This window comes from Loxodonta africana, chromosome 1 (assembly GCF_030014295.1).
Source record: "Loxodonta africana isolate mLoxAfr1 chromosome 1, mLoxAfr1.hap2, whole genome shotgun sequence".
Lineage (NCBI taxonomy): Eukaryota > Metazoa > Chordata > Mammalia > Proboscidea > Elephantidae > Loxodonta > Loxodonta africana.
Window position 1 is genome coordinate 116,086,323 of NC_087342.1, and position 17,534 is coordinate 116,103,856.

Here is a 17,534-nt window from a genome sequence, read left to right on the forward strand (position 1 = left end):
CTATGAGCACAATTCTACTGTGACACACATGGGGTCACCATGAGCCAGAGTCGGCTGTGCGACTGTTTTTTATATAGTGTATTGGCTGGTTAGGAATGGCTTAGGTCAGCTGTAGTCACAACCATTCCTATCTTATGAGCTGCTTGGGTTGCTTCAGGCCTGGCTGTCTCCAGAAGACTGTCAGAGGATGCCAGGCTGCAGTCTGGGTTGTTCAGATCAGGGAGTGTTTGTGTGTGTGTGTGTGTGTGTGTGTGCATACATGCATGGTTTTCTTTGGTGGTGGTTTTCATCAACAGTAATTTCTTTTGCAAGAAAAAGTGAAACCAAGGCTCATTTTGCAATGTTCTGATTTAACACCAAGGTCAGGCAGAGCTGCTTTTCCATTTCAGAAGTCTCAGCTTGATATGGGGTGTGAAGTGGGGAAAACAGTGGGAAGAGAGGGAAAAAACACCATAGAGGCTAGACAAAGCATTAGATTGGCCAAGTATTTCAAATGTATTTTTTTCTAAACTTTGTTTATTTGTTGTTATTGAGAATATGCAGCAAGAGATACACCAGTTCAACAGTTTCTACACATATAATTTAGTGGCATTGTGGACATTCTTTGAGTTGTGCAACGACTCTTACCCTCCTTTTTTGAATTGTTCCTCCTCCATTAACATAAACTCACTGGCCCCTAAGGTTCCTGTCTAATCTTTCCATTTGCTATTGTCAAGTTTGTTTCCATATAGAACTGGTTGCTGTCGACTTGATTCTGACTCATAGTGACCCTATAGGACAGAGTAGAACTGCTCCATAGGCTTTCCAGGGAGCAGCTGGTGGATCCAAACTTCGAGCTCTGAACCATTGCGCCATCAGGGCGCCTGATCCCATATAGATAATTCTTAAAAGACCATAATGCTCAAGGCAGAACCCAGAGGTATTTTTTAAACACAGGCAAGATTTAGAGTTCCCTCCTACCCCAACCCGCATGAAGTATGTACTCTTGTCCAGTAATGCTTATCTAAAAATCTTACTAACTTCAGCTGAAATTGCTTCTGACTTACTATTATTAGGAGCCCTGGTGGCGCAGTGGCTAAGAGCTCAGCCGCTAACCAACAGGTTGGCAGTTCTAATCCACCAGCTGCTCCTTGGAAACCCTATGGGGCAGTTCTCTCTGTCCTTTAGGGTTGCCATGAGTCAGAATCAAATTGACGGCAACAGGTTTTACTATTATTTTTTTGTTTGTTTCTCCATCTTTTTGGATGTCACATAAAAAGAGGTCAAAAATTAATCGTTTGCTTTTGTTATTTAGGAATGTCTGAAATAATTGACTTCTCCGGAGCAATGGGTGGTGGGTGAGGCTGAAATAGGGAGTTGGAGAATGAATGCAACTTTTCAGTAGATACTATGGATCCTTTGTCTCGGAGCGCCGAGGCCGTGGAATCCAAACTGCAAGTGCTGACCCTGGACTTTCTGGTAACATTAAGCGCTTGTCTCTTCTAGCCCACGTGATCTCTATCGAACGTGCCCAGAAAGCCGGAACTTGCCAGAATAGCTTCTGGCTGGTACCCGAGGGACTTTAAAATGTACCTTTTGGCTTTACCATGCATATTATTTGAATGCTAACTCGGTGAATTTACATAATCTTGGCTGTAACCATTGAATAAATTTAAAATTTGCTGTGATACTTTCTGGACCTGCCATCATATTGCCTTAGGCTTGTAATTGTTTTTTTTTTTTTAACTTTAATTCAGAAATAAAGTTGTTGGCCTTTATTATTCTTCTCGGTTTACAGATGGTGCTACTGGTGCCTAGAAGGATATGGTTTATTTTTAAACATATGATTTATTAATTTGATGAGAGTAGGCTTGGGCCTTCTAGTCTTCCAATTCACTTTACCTCCGAGATCAATACAACCTCGAAGAAGAAAACGTTGTTGATTTTTTTTTTATGGTGTTTCTAGTGGATGTGTCTCATTGATGTTAGTGATAGCCTATTTACTACAATATACAGTATACACTACAATATAGTCTTGATTAATCTGTCTTCCATTACACTAACTTTTACATATCCCACTTAGAAGAAAAAAACAGCAAAGCACAGAAAAATAAAAAGTCCTGTTAGAACTTTTGTTTAAGAGCGACTTACCAGATTGGTCCTAGACTTACCATAGATATGGTCCAATCTTAACCATCTATACCTCCATTAGCCAAGCTGCCTGATGATCATTGATATCCAGAGGGAGATGAAGGAAAGTTCTGAATTATCATAATTATATTCATTTACACATTTAGGAAATCAAACTAATACTTTTTAGAATGATTTCCAATAAATGATGTTGAAACAAGCATTTCCTGAATAGCATAGTTCAGGTCAGGGCATGAATTCTGCTACGAATTCTGGCCCCACCACTTTCTGGCTGGGTGATGTTAGGCAAGAGACTTAACCTGTTTCCTCATCTGTACATTAGCTAAAAAGCAATGGAACCCATTTCACAGGGTGTTGAGGAATAAATGACTTAATATATGTAAAGAACTTAGAACAGTGCCTTAAAAAACCAATTGTTGTCAGTCGATTCAGACTCATGGCAACCCCATGTGCCTCAGAGTAGAACTGTGTGACATAGCATTTTCAATAGCTGATTTTTCCATTTTCCAGGTAGATTTCCAGGCCTTTCTTCTGAGGAACCTCTGGGTGGCTTGAACCTCCAGCCTTCTTGTTAACAGCCGAGTATGTTAACCTTTGGCACACCCAGGAGCTCCAGAACAGTGCCTAGCATACAGGAAATGCTTGATATGTGTGGGTTCATTATAATAATTATTATTGGTGATTGGATAAAGAAGAGCAGGGAGTGAAGGAGGGGGAAAATTGTAAGGTGAGCTCCTGGTTTAGTGGGAGAAGATGGATTATCTTTTGGTCACCTTCATTTTGAGACATCTTTGTTATAGTTAAGCAGAGATATTAAGTGGGCAGTTAGATATGCCTTATTCCAGATAATAGCTAAGTTTTCTATGTACTGCAGAGTCTCTCCTTGGTTTTCCTATGGATTCCTTGTGAGCTTCCTAAATTCCATGTACTTCACGATTTCCATCTAGATAATAATGAGCATAATAATGGCACATAGTAGAAACTCAGCAAATATTTGTTAAAGGGAAAATTACTTTCTAAAGGCTCCAAGTTGCATGGATAAAGGTAATGTGTTAAAAATATATATACACACACACATATACATATATACACACACACATATGTGTGTGTGTGTGTGTAGAGCCCTGGTGGTGCAGTGGTTAAAAGTTCAGCTGCTAACTGCTCCTTGGAAACCCTATGGGGCAGTTCTACTCTGTCTTTACAGGGTCTCTATGAGTCAGAATCAACTTGATGGCAACAGATTTGGATTTGTGTGTGTGTGTGTGTATAATTAAGGTCAGATTAAGATTTTGACATAGAAACAAGGAAAATACAGACCAGTATATTTTCAGTAATTTTTTCTGCTATTCATTCATACAGTGAATTTTTTTTTGTTAAGTTTTATTTAAACACCGCTCTGCCAGTAAGTTCACATGTTGTCTTAGTTATCTAGTGCTGCTGTAACAGAAATACCACAAGTGGACAGCCTTAACAAACGAATTTCTTCTCTCACAGTTTAGAATGCTAGAAGTCTAAATTCCAGGAGTCAGTTCCAGGGGCAGTCTTTTTCTATCTGTTGGCTCTGGTGGAAAGACCTTGTCATCAATCTTCCTTTGGTCTAGGAGCTTCTCAGCATATGTACCCCAGGTCCAAAGGACATACTCCACTCTTGGTTCTTCTTGATTGGTGGTAACAAGGTCCTTCTCCTCTCTGCTCACTTCTCTTTTGTATCTCAAAAGAGATTGACTCAAAATCCAGTAGCTTATGTCCTGCCTCATTATATAACTACCACTAATCCTGCCTCATTAATATCATAGAGGTTAGGATTTACAACACATAGGATAATTACATCAGATGACAAAATAGAGTACAACCACACAACACTGGGAATCATGGCCTAGCCAAGATGACACACATTTTGAGGGGACAAAATTCAATCTGTAACATTTGTCATCCATGGGGTTTTTCATGCTACTGCATCAGAGTTGAGTAGTTGTGACAGGGACCATTTGGCTGCAAAGCTGAAAATATTTGCCATCTCACTCTTTACAGAAAAAGTTAGCCAAACTGCACCTAAGGATAGTTTACTCTTTTGAGTCTACCCAGAGGTGCCACTGAAGTAGTCTTCTAAAAACCCAGTGGGAGACTTGCAACTTGCATGGCAGCAAAGAAAACTGTGATAGGCAATATATTAGCCTCTGCAAAATACCAAGTGTCTCTTTAATTTAACTTAGGCTGAATTGCAAAAATATAATTAGTTGTGAAATAAATGTGTTGAACAAATGGGATGGTGAGTTTTCATAAAAAAATTACAATTCTGCCATAACATGACTATATAATACATTGTTTTTACTTTGGGCGAATCTGCTGCAAAAGACCTCTTTAAAGTGTTAAAAAGCAAAGATGCCACTTTGAGGACTAAGGTGCACCTGATCCAAGCCATGGTATTTTGTTTTCTTTTTATTTATTTATTTATTATGCTTTAAGTGAAAGTTTACAAATCAGGTCAGTATCTCATACAAAAAGTTATACACACCTTGCAATGTACTCCTAGCTGCTCTCCCTCAATGAGGCAGCATGCTCCTCCTCTCCACCCTGTATTCCCCGTGTCAATTCAGCCAGCATCTGTCCCCCTCTGCCTTCTAATCTCACTTCCAGACAGGAGCTGGCCACATAATCATACAGTGAATATTTACTGAGCATTTACAGTACTACGTGGCTGGTACCCTCCTAGGTGCAGGGGATACATCAGTGAACAAGATAGTGATCCCTCTGCAAATAGGGCTCATATTCTGAGCTGGTGGTGGGGCTGGGGAGGACAGGCCATAAACATAATAAATAAAAATAATAAATTAAGTCAGAAGGTGATAAGTACTATGGAAAATAAAGAAAAAGCAGAGCAGAGTGGGAGGGCTCTGTATTACAGGGAGGGGCAAACGCAGTATTAAATCAACGGGGTCAGGGAACCATGTTGAGAAGGTGAGATTTGAGCAAGGACTGGAAGGAGTTGTTTGCCTCTTAGTTGTTGTAATAATCTGTGTCTGAATCTTCCAGAGCCCACAGGTAGGATGTGGTGATCAACACCAAAGCAGTGATCAGGTGGTGTGTATCTGTAAGGTTTATATGGTGGGCAGCTGATATAGAAATTGTGGATGTGGGCAGTTTCAACTCAGTTGGAAAAACAATCCAGGCACTCAGGTGACATTTGGACAGATTATAATCAGATGTCATCTGAGTCTTGAGGTTATGTTACAGTAAAGAGAAAGGGTAATTCTTTAACTTGGCCCTTTCTAAAATCAAACTGTATAACCTGGAAGCAAAACCAGGGGTTTGATTTTTCAGTTGTTCTTAAGATTGCAGGTTGTTGTTTAGCCCAAGGAGTGGAGAGAAAAACACTCATTTCCAGGGCTTCGAATTGAGTAGTTCTGGTTCAAACCTTTGCTGAGAATTTGCATTTCCACCACAGATGTACTGAGTCAGAATCTACATTTTAACAAGATCCCTAGGTGATTTAAAAAAAAAAAAAAACAGATAATGGTCTATTTAAACAAACACACTTAAATTTACTTCTAACTCACTGCATGTGCATAAAATAAAATTTTGTTTAGCCACAGAAGATATTTTTTCCACATTAGCTTTTTTTCTCCCCTTTAACAATTTTTATACAAATTGTTCCATGCCATTGGTTACAGTTTTTTACAGTGTGTCAGCATTCTCATTATTTCCATTCTGTTTGTTGTTTCCATTGATCTAGCTTCCCTTCCTCTCCTTGCCTTCTCATCTTTGCTTTTGGGTAAATGTTGACAGTTTGGTCTCATACAGTTAATTGTTTAAGGGAGCACATTACTCATGGGTGATATTGTTTTATTTTATAAGCCAATCTATTGTTTGGCTGAAATGTGACTAGCAGAAGTAGCTTCAAATCCAAATTCAAAGGTTATTTTAGGGCTGTAGTCTCAGGGGCTCCTCTAGTCTCTATTGGTCCAGTAGGTCTGGCCTTTTTTAAGAATTTGAGTTTTGTTCTACATTTTTGTCTCATCCTATCCACCACCTTCTATTGTGTCCCAGGTCAGAATGGTCATTAGTGGTAGCTGGGTGCCATCTAGCTCTTCTGATCGCAGGTTACAGGAGGTTGTGATTTGTGTGGGCTGTTAGTCCCATGGACTGGTTTCTTCTTTGAGCCTTTGATTTCTTTCATTCTCTTTTACTCCATATGAGAAGAGACCATTAGTTGTATCTTAGATGGCAGCTCACGAGCTTTTAAGACCCCAGGCGCTACTCATCAATCTAGGACATAAAGCGTTATCTTTGTGAACTACGTTATGCCAGTTGGCTAAATTGTCCCCCAAGACTAGGCCATTCTTTATGTATAGTGAATTTTGAGAACCACTGCTCTACTGGTGGTTCTCAGAATTGGTCCTTAACCAGCAGCATTAGCATCGGCTGGGAGCTTGTTGGAAATGCAAGTTCTCAGCAGAGGTTTGAACTGAAACAAACCGGTTTGAAGTCCCGGTAATTTCTAATACGAGTTATAAGCTCCTTATAAGACTAGGGTTTTAAAGGCTTCAGTTGACCTTCCTATAAAACCTTAACTCAGGAAGGCAGCTCAAGTACTTGTTTCAGGTATTCTCTATCCAGTAGGTCCTGTGGCATGAAATGGTGAGCTGCTTAGAAAAATCCTCTGCCCTGAACATGTTTCATTACTAATCTATGAGGCGGGAACCCTGGTGGCATACTGGTTAAGTGCTATGGCTGCTAAACAAGAGGTCAGCAGTTCAGATCCACCAGGCGCTCCTTGGAAACTCTGTGGGGCAGTTCTACTCTGTCCTGTAGTGTCACTATGAGTCGGAATCGACTGGACGGCAGTGGGTTTTTGGTTTTTTGGGTATGAGGCTGGTATAAACAGGTATCCTGTCTGTACTGGTGTAAATGATGGCATCAACTTGCCATCATTTAAACCAATACTTTGTACTCATGAAAAAAGTAAAAGAGGTTTGCAGCATTGGATTCTTGAACTGATTTTCCCACATCTCACTTTTTTTTTTAACTTCACTTTAATGTCATTAATAAAAAATCAGTATAATTAGCATGAATCTCTTTTTTGTATTTAATAAGGAGCCTTCCACCTTCCTTACCTCACTCTGCCAAATACAGAGGGGACATGAGTGTCCATGGTTGGACAGACACCTTTATCCCTCCCAAATTCTGCCTCCTGGCCAAGAAGTATGGAGCTATGTTACCAGCCATTCAAAACACACATGATTGTCTGTGAATCTCTCCCCAGTCTAGAGTTGTAGAATAATTGTTAAGGTCATGGGACTAGGTGGGAGAAAGGGGAATGAATTCCCTCTCTAAGCCCTTTCCACCCTGATGGCAAATAAGCATTGGTTGACTGAAAAAGCACAGTACCAATCACAAAAAATTGCATCCTCCCCTCCTTTTTGGTAACATTCTTATTTGCCCAATGTCTAATTTAGTTCTGAACAAAATTCTTATAAAATGATTGGCATAAATGTAATATCTTATGTGTTTCAACCATAAAGAAGGGAGGCAGAGTATTTCCCTTGATCTGTACACATGGACAGCTGCCTATGGTCATTTAGCCCCAATTGGTTTTTGAGCTTGGTGTATTCCCCCTGTACCTCCAGTTTTCTTGAATGTACAGTGTTAATGACAGAGACAGACTTCTCTTTACCCCATGGTGAAACAATAATACATCGGAATGTGGCAGCCATTAGAAAAATGTCTATAGATGGTAGCAAACGAAGGAAAGCCCAGTGGATTCAACAGACATCTATTGAGGGTCCGCTCTAGACAAACATCCGTGCTAAGTCCTCAGTGGGAGGGTACAGTAGGAATTTAATGCCATGTAACACAGTCTTTGCCTACAAGACGCTTATAGCCCAGTAGAAGTTTAGGAAAGTACCCAAACAACTAAAGGTACGGTTGTGTGTGACACCATCATTTGAGTGATGGAAACTGAAGGTTGCATGAGAATGGACAGAGGAAGATAACACTTCAGGTGAATTCAAAGGCATGGAAGAGTTGCCATCTGAGAGGTGGATTGAGGGATGGATGGCGTTTTCTGAGGTAGAGATGGGGAGGCGGGCATTCTAGGTAAAGCACAAAGACCTGAAGAGGCACCCACCTCTAGGCATGTACCCAAGAAGACGTGACAAGACTGTACACTGCAGCCTTGTTTGCAAAAGCAAGTAACTGTAGATAGCACGCAATGGAAAATATTCAGCAGAGAAAATGAGTCAATTAGAGAATCACATAGCAACTGATATAGGAAAATCTTAAAACATATTAAATGAAAGAAGGCTGCAAGAATGTTATGTACAAAATTTGTATGAAGCTTAAAAATATCCAAAACAGTACATATTGTTGATGGATACATAATTTCATAGTTTTTTATTATATTGTATATAGATATATAATTTTATAATTTCCTCATGTTTTCATGTGAAAGTGTTAGCAAGAACGAAAAACACCAAATTCAGTGTGTAGTGACTGCTGTTGGGGTTGGAGGGGAGGGAATGGGTGAACACTGGAGACTAGGTTTCAGTTGTACTTATTTCATATATGTGTGTATAAACATGTTGTTAGTTGCCATCAAGTCTATTCCAGCTCATGGTGACCCCATGTGTACAGTAGAACTGCTCCATGGGGTTTTCAAGGCTGTACCCTTTTGGAAGCAGCTTGCCAGGCCTGTCTTCCAAGGTGCCTCTGGGTGTGTTTGAACTGCCAACCTTTCAGCTAGTAGTTGAGCATTTAACTGTCTGCGCCACCCAAGGACTCCATGTATATAAACACATATATACACATACGTATATAGAGAGACACACTTAGATATGCACATATTTTTTTTTAATTGAAGCAAATGTGACATGTTAAGATTTGACAATTATTTTACCATGCTCTGTGCTTTTCTGTATGGTTGAAATAGTTCATAATTTAAAAATGGAGAGAGTCACAGTGCAGGTTTAGGAATGGCAAATGGTGTAGCTCAGTGCCTTTCAAGCTTTAACATGACTCTTGTAAGAAATACATTTTAAGAACCAGGAGGTTCCTGACAGTACTTATCCTTAATGTGTGGGATACACTGACATTTTCTATTTAACTCTGTTTTGTTATACATGAAATCAAGTAGTGAGTGATATTTGGAGACACAAATTAGGGCCAAGTCATGGAAAGCTCTGAATGCCAGGCTCAGGAATGTGAGCTTTAGTTGGCACAGAGGAGAGGACCACCAATAGATTTGGGGCTTGCCATAATGATGAGCTTTCATCATATCAGCTAAGATGGAACTGGGGCCTGAGACTGGAGGATCCAAGATCAGGTAAGAGATTGTCAGCATAGCGTAGCTGGGATAAAGATATGGGCCTACAGGGGAAATGGAAGCAGGAACAGGTTTGGGACGTGCTGCAATTTTAAAAAGGTGCCCTGGTGGTGCAATGGTTAAGTGCTAACTAAAACGTTGGTGGTTCAAATCCACCAGCCACTGTGATGTGGCAGTTCACTTAAGTAAAGATTTATAGCCTTGGAAACCCTATGAGGCAGTTCTACCCTGTCCTATCAGGTTGCTATGAGTCGGAATCAATGACAATGGGTTTTTTGGTTTTGGTGGCCATTTAAAAAAAAAAAGAAAATTGAAAAGAATTTGATGGCTGGGATTTGAGGAAAGGGGGAGGGAAAAGAGACAAATTTCATGCTGATTCCAAGGTTAGGTACATCAGGAGAAGTTTGGTGTTAAGTGCACAGTATTTAAAGTGCTTATGGGGACACCCAGATAGATAAAGTCTTAGTTGAGTTTAAAAGGCATGATTTTATGACTTTCAAAAGGTCTCACAGTGCTTTATGACTTTCTTTAGCGCTACACGGTACTGGAAGAAGAAAAAGTGAAATTAGGTTTAACTCAAGGTTAGGCTAGGCAGGCAGACCCAGCAAGTGGAAGAGTAGGGAGAGGTGGTGAGGAGTATTGGCCACAGTAGAGATGAAACAGCTGGCATTGGATTGGTTTGTGTTGGGATGCCAGGGAAGTCCAAAGGAGGCTGGTGGGCTAAGAGAGAAGAATGGTTGGGGGGACTGAAGGCTATGAGGAGCCCAAAGAGTGTTCAGCAGGTGTGAGGAAATGGCTAGGTGAAGCCAGGAGTGTTGTGCTGCCCATTGTTATGGAGTTGGTTCCTACCCATGTGTTACAGAGTAGAACTGCTCCATAGAGTTTTCTTGGCTGTAATCTTTACAGATGAAGATCGCCAGGCCTTTTCATCTGTGGCTCTGCTGGGTGGGTTTGAACAGCCAAACTTTAGGTTAGTTGTGAAGTAGTGAAGCACAAACTGCCCAGGGACCTTGTGTTGTGATTTGTTGTTGCTAGGTGCTGGGAAGAGGAATTTCAAATCTGAGATCTTGGAGCAGGAGTAATTCTAAGTGATAATCACTACCCTCAGGGTATGCTTGCAGGGTAGGCAGGTGGGTGATTGTAATATAATGGAGGTGAAAGTTGTAGCTGTGTGATAGTGCACAGTATTGAGCTTAGTTGAGTAGGTTAACTTTTCAAAGGAAGTTCCTCTGTGGAATAGCTATAATGTTTTAACCAGAGAAGCTACTAATTAAAAATCAGTACTTCAAATTGTCGAAAGGCCACACTGGGACACAGAGGAGCCTTCATGGGCACCCTTAGGAGAGCTCTCATGGAATGGCCTGGGAGAGGAGGCAGTGGATCATGCTCCTAGGACGTTACAGTGGCCAAGATTACTTAGCCGCACATGAGCTCAGAGGCAGCCAGACACCTGCTTCTTGCCTAGCTCTTCCGTTTCCATTCGTGTTTGATTGGCATTCTTTTACTGAGACACAGTCAGCTGGACTTCAGGGTCAGAGAAGTCAGAAGCAGTGAGATCTGCTCATGCCTTAGTACTGACTTGATTTAGGGCTTTCAATTGTTAGTTGCCTAATCGAGTTGATCTGACTCATGGCAACCGCACGTGTGTAGAGTAGAATTGTTCCATAAGGTTTTCAAGGCTGTGACTTTTGGAAGCAGATCACCAGCCCTGTCTTCCGAGACATCTCTGGGTGGGTTCAAACCACCAACCTTTTGGCTGGTAGTTGAGCGCTTAACCGTGTACACCACCCAGGGACTTCAGGGGTTAAATAGTGAATAGTAAACTGTAAATTCTCTGAGCTTCGATTATTCTCACAATCAAGTAAAATAAACTAAAATTTAAACAAACCAAAAAACTGTCTAGAGTATGAGTAACGTCCATGTGCAACTCAATGCATTTCACAATTTAAGGTAAAGGAAGACACATGTACACATAGCCAGTTATACCATAACACTAAAGGGGTATAACCAGACGTGATTAATTCTGCTTGAAGCCACTGCAAAACTTCACAGAGGAAGTTATATCTGAGCCTGAATTTGAGAGAGAAGCAGGTTTTGCCCGGCACAGAAGGACCCAATAGCATTGGTGATGTCAAGTGCTTTTGTTCATGGAGCTAGGACAGTCTGTCCCAGCCCTTTGCTTTGCAACAGGAATAAAAAACTAAATCTCCTCATTTCTGCTCCAATGTTATTGTACATGATTTCTTTCTGTCTGGCCTCTCCATTTCCTGCATCTTTGTGTAGCCCATACGTGAGCACAAAAGTACCAGTGGTGGGAGGAGATAGCTCAAAAGTGAGCTGCTGATTGGAAATCCAGTTAGCAATTTAAATATTGTTATGGATACCTACCAAGTAGATGAACCACATTCAGAGAAACAACCCCCAGCCGAAATTCTGTTTCCTTTTGAAAAATGCCCAGCATTTTCATTATCTGAGATCTTACTGATTCTTACATTTAGAAGCAGAGAGTGGGAAAGGATAGTCTGACTTTCACTTTATCTTTGAACAATTATCTGTTGACGCATCCTGGCCCACCTTTACTTGGATTGTTCGCTGATAGGAGAAATAAAGGATGAATAAATAAATCAGTATTCCTGTCTCAAGGAACTTGCAACCCAAGTAGGCAGGACAGACAAGGCTGTGTACACACAGTGAAGTTAACAGTGCGAGTCTCGGTGTTCAGTTTACCAAAACCTTTGGCACAGGTGGATAGGTGTTCAGGGAGAAAAGAAAGCAAGAAATGGCACACGCGGCATTGCTCTGAGGCCTTGAGGATCTCTAAAGAGAAACTGAGAATGAAGTGACTTGCTTGATTCTTTGTAGCAAATAAAAAGGCCAGATCTTGGGACTGCCAAAAGAGTCTACAGTATGAACTGTGTAAGGGTTAACTCCCCCCTCCTTTTGTGTTGTAAAAATATATATAACACAACATTTGCCAATTTAACATTTTTCATGTGTATAATTTAGTGGCATCAACTACATTGATCATGTTGTACAACCATTACCAATATCTGTTGCCAAACTTCCCATTACCATAAACAGAAATGCAATACATCCTAAACAGTGACTTCCCCTTGCCCCTCCCTCCTGCCCTTTGTTGTTATTTGCTGTCTAGTCAATTCCAAATAACGGCAACCCTATGTGACGGAGTAAAACTGCCCCATAGGGCTTCCTAGGCTGTAATCTTTATGGGAGCAAAGATGGCAGGTCTTTTCTCCCGCAGAGCCACTGGGTGGGTTTGAACTGTCAATCTTTCGGTTAGCAGCTGAGCTGTTAATCACTGCACCACCAGGACTCCTTCCTGCCCCTGGTAACCACTAATAAACTTTGTTCTCTATACATTTGCCTATTCTCAGTATTTTATATGAATGAGATCATATAATCTTTGTCCTTTGGTGACTATTTTAGTCAGCATAATGTTTCAAGGTTCCTCCATGTTCTAGCATTATCAGGACTTCATTTCTCTTTATGGCTGAGTAATAGTCCATTGTATGTATGTACCACATTTTATGTATCATAAGGGTTAACATTTAATCTCCAGGAAACACTGCATTCTAGATGTTGGCGCTCCAACCCTGGCCTAATTTGTTATCAGACTATTGTATGGAAAATGCACTCCTAATACTGATTTCCTGCCGGTGGAAATCTGCAGCTCTCTTCAGGGTTCACCTGGGCTGGCCCAGTTCCCAGCAGGTTTGAAGATCTGTGATGACACTCTGCAGGCAAGCAGCTAGATCAGGCTGGAGGCGGCGTAACTAAAGCCAATCCACAGCTCACAAAGCCGATAGCTGCAGTTGCGTTTACATGGGAAGTCCAGGGAGACTCCTGTCCCCAGGCTTTAATTAACCGGCGTTTCAGACAGCAGAGCTTACCTTTACCCAAACAAGAAGTCTCTGAAGAAAAATGATCAGCGTACTTAGTTGACCTGTTGACTGACCTCCTTCCTTAGACTGGTCTGCAATGTGTTCTCCTGAATGTTCCCAGCTTTTCCGAATTCTCCCGCTAAGTGGATTAGCACAGATACTATTGCCTATGGAAGGTGCATTTTATGTCTTAATGATGCATTTTGAAAATTGTACCTGCTTAGGTGAGGAGATTAGCTGAGATGTGGGAGGTGTAATTAGGAGGTAATAAAGAGTACTCAGTAATTCCAGCTAGAAAAAGAGAAAAAGGCATTTGGAGAAATGTGTTCTGCTTATCTTCCCCAGGAGACATGGCAGCAAATTCAGGTGGTCTGGTGGTGTGGTGATTCCGAGCTCAGCTACTAACCAAAAGGTCGGCAGTTCACATCCACCAGCTGCTCCTTGGAAACCCTATGGGGCAGTTCTACTCTGTCCTAAAGGGTTGCCGTGAGTTGGAATCAACTCGACAGCAATGGATTTGGAGTTTGTTTGTTTCTGTTCTTATGAATGTTGTAGGTGGCGAGGTCACTAAGCCCATAAATGAGCGACATGTGTTCCTGACACATCCGTGGCACACGGGTGTACCTTACCTTTATTATAGATAGCGTGTAGTTACACTGTGTAACCACATGGCCCACATGGCTGGAATTGACTCTGCTTATTAAGGCTATTTGGGTTTGTGTACTGTGGGAAAAGTCTTTTGACAATATTGTGTATACCAGCTTTGTCAATCTAAGAGAATATAATGGCTGCATTAACAGTTACATTTTTTTTCCCCTTCTAGCCACCGCCCCCCATAGGACCATTAACTTACACTGTGGCAAGTTACATATTACTCCTAATAATAGATTTATTAGTATGGTATGATAACTAAAACAAACACAAATACCCATTGCTGTCGAGTGGATTCCAACTCCTAGCAACCCTATAAGACAGAGTAGAACTGCTCCACAAGGTTTCCATGGAGCGGCTAGTAAATTGGAACTGCCAACCTTTTGGTTAGTAGCCGAGCTCTTCACTGTGCCACCAGGGCGAAATCCACAAAATAATACCGATATCTGTGTATTCCTTTATAATGCCCAGGGAGGTGTCTTAGTATCCATTTTATCAATTAATCACATTTTACCAATTTTTTATGTATTTGTGTCAAATATTCATATTCACAGAATAACAGTAATTTTATTTTTTCCAATAGTAAAAGTAGTAAATGTTCCTTGTTAAAAAGCACTATAATGCAGGGCCTACCCGTGAGCTGGGTGGGGGAGGATTTGACAGCAGCTAACAAAAATAATCCCAGAAGAAAAGTAAAATCCCCTATGGTCCTATCGTTTAGCAATATCTATGTTAACATTTTGGTGATATGCACTCCCATACTTTTTCTGTGCCATAGTATTTATATGTTTACCTAAAGGGGATGTATACTTTTTGTATAAGAGGAAGACCCTCAACGAGGTGGATTGACACAGTGGCTGCAACAATGAGCTCAAGCATAACAACGATTGTAAGGATGGCGCAGGACCGGGCAGTGTTTCGTTCTGTTGTGCATAGGGTCGCTATGAGTCAGAACCGACTCGATGGCACCTAACAACAACAACATACTTTTTGTTAATTTGCTTTTTGTTACATGTTAGGTTGTAACAATGCCTTCCATTCTTTTATTTATTCAACAAATCTTTTTTTGAGCATCTAGTAAGTGATAAGGAGCCCTGGTAGCACAATGGTTAAAGTGCTAGGCTGCTAACTGAAAGGCCAGTGGTTCAAACCCACCCGCCGTTCTGTGGGAGAAAGTTGTGATGATCTGCTTCTGTAAAGATTTACAGCCTTGAAAACCCTATGTACTCTGTCCTTCAGGGTCGCTATGAGTCAGAATTGACTTGATGGTGATGGATTTGTTTCCTTTTTACTGTGATAGTCACTGTGCTAAGTGTAGGAGAGACTACAGTGAAGAAAGAGTGGCGCTTACCTATATATTGTGCATCTTTCTATAACAATAAAGGTAAATATATATCTACATAATTATTTTAATGAGCGTATAGTATTCTATTGTATCAATTTATCATAGTTTATTTAAGCAAACCTCCCATGTTTGCATATCAAGGTAGCCGTGTTTGTCAGGGAAACTCTGGTGGTACAGTAGTTACATGCTACAGCTGCTAACCAAAAAGGTCAGCAGGTCTAAGCTACCAGCTGCTCCTTGGAAACCCTATGGGGCAGTTCTACTCTGTTCTGTAGGGTCTCTATGAGTCGAAATTGACTTGATGGCAACGGGTTTGGTTTTTGGTTTATGTTTGTTAGATTTTGTTAAATTTGTGGGGGAGTAGGCATTGGCTGTAGGTGAATGATGTCTGCTAATTATAAGATTCTGCTGGTGGTACCGCTCTTTAAAATATGACTTTACCAACAGTGATATGATAGTTGGCAGATGTGGCTACGAAAATCAGTGTGGGCCCCAGGGATTTCTTACTTGATGGATGACTGTGGAGATGCCAGAGGCTCCTGCTCTGTAACTCCACCTCTGTCTTTGGTTAGACCAGAGACTTTGCTCAAAAGCCCAGTTTTGTCCTTTTACACCAAGATGGCATTTGGGCTGCTGTTCCTTCACAGCCATTTATGGTTATGCAGTGATGTGTGAGGCTGGGCTTCCTTGGATTCTGGAAGCGTTTCTTCTGTCCTCTGTGATGGAAATTACCCCTCTTTTGTTCTCTGTCCAGCAACCAGCAGGCTATCTTCCTGCCATCTGTGTGAATCCAGCACACAGTGATACGAGGTGTTTTGATGCCACCAGATCTGCTTGCTGGTGATTTCAGCACAATGCTTGATGTTCAGTGTACAAAGCAAAACATAGCCCAGATGAACTACAGAACATTACAGTATTAAGGCTTGCAGAGATCATGCCCCATTTTAAGGGTAAGGACAGTGAAGCATAGAGAGGTTGAGTGATTTGCCTAAAGTCACATAGTTGGGGGTAGAATTGGGATGGAAAGTCAGGACTTTTAATTCCTGGTCCGGTGGTCTTTTCAGGAAATCAGCTATTCTAAGTTTGTGGTAGATTCACATAAACCAAAAAACCTGTTTTGGTTTATGTGAATTGAGTCCGCTTCTTCTCATAATGACCCTATTGGACAGACTAGAGTTGCCCCATAGGGTTCCCAAGGCTGTGAATCTTTGTGGAAGCTGATTGCCACATCTTTCTCCTGTGGAGCTGCCAGTGGGTTGGAACTGCCCACCTTTAGGTTAGCAGCCGAGTGCTTAACCACTGCACCAGCAGGGCTCCTGAGGTTCACGTAGGGTCCTTGTAATAAATCAGAGCACACCATTGCTCTGGAGCGCTTCCTTTTGGACTCCAGGTAAAATGTCATCAGGACCAAACTATGGCAGTTTCCCAAATATGGAGGCTTTTATTTAATTCTCCACTCTGTTAATCAAGAAGAGGCTGTTTAGATAGCATGTTACATGTGTAGCAGAATCCCATGACTATTCTCAGTGTCAGCGTCCTTTCCACCAGCAGGGTGCTAAACAACCTCAGTCTCTAGGTTTACGATTGGAACGTCGCACTGCACCGGCTCTACAAAGCCAGCCACGACCGACTGCGTGTCTTTTTAAGGTGAAAGGGTCCATCAGGTTTATGGCCACATTTATCTGAGTTCCAGACCCCCTTGGATTATGTGAATGATTCCAATCACATTTTGTGGAAAGCACATCTCTGTTTCCTTGGAGAGTATTGGAGTCTGATTTATAAATAAGTGCAGTGGAAAAGAACTGAGGTTTTTTTTTTTTTTTTTTTTTTGCAGTAGTGATTGTTTTTGTAAAGCCAACTGCAGATTATCTTGACTGACGGAGCAAAGCAGTCTTGCAGAAGCATATTTGAAGTTGCATATCGTCAAAAATTTTTTGGATTTAGTCTTAGAGTGTATTTTTTGAGGGTCATCTAGCATAGTGGTTAGGAGCACACACTCTAGGGCTAACTGCTTGGGTTTACATCTTGACTGTCATTCTGTGTATGTAGCCTTGGGCTAGTTACTTAATCTCTTTGTGCCTCTGTTTTTTCACCTGTAAAATGGGGATAATAATAGTATCACCCCCAGATAGTTTTTGGGAATATTAAATGAGTTAATATCTGTAAAGCACTTAGAACACTGGTG

General features: G+C 41.2%; 1 protein-coding gene across 3 annotated transcripts in view; it reads left to right on the forward strand.

The window, feature by feature from the left end:
• PAQR8 (progestin and adipoQ receptor family member 8) overlaps window positions 1-17,534 on the forward strand; it is a 60,537-nt gene that overhangs the window by 24,081 nt on the left and 18,922 nt on the right. The window lies entirely within an intron of this gene.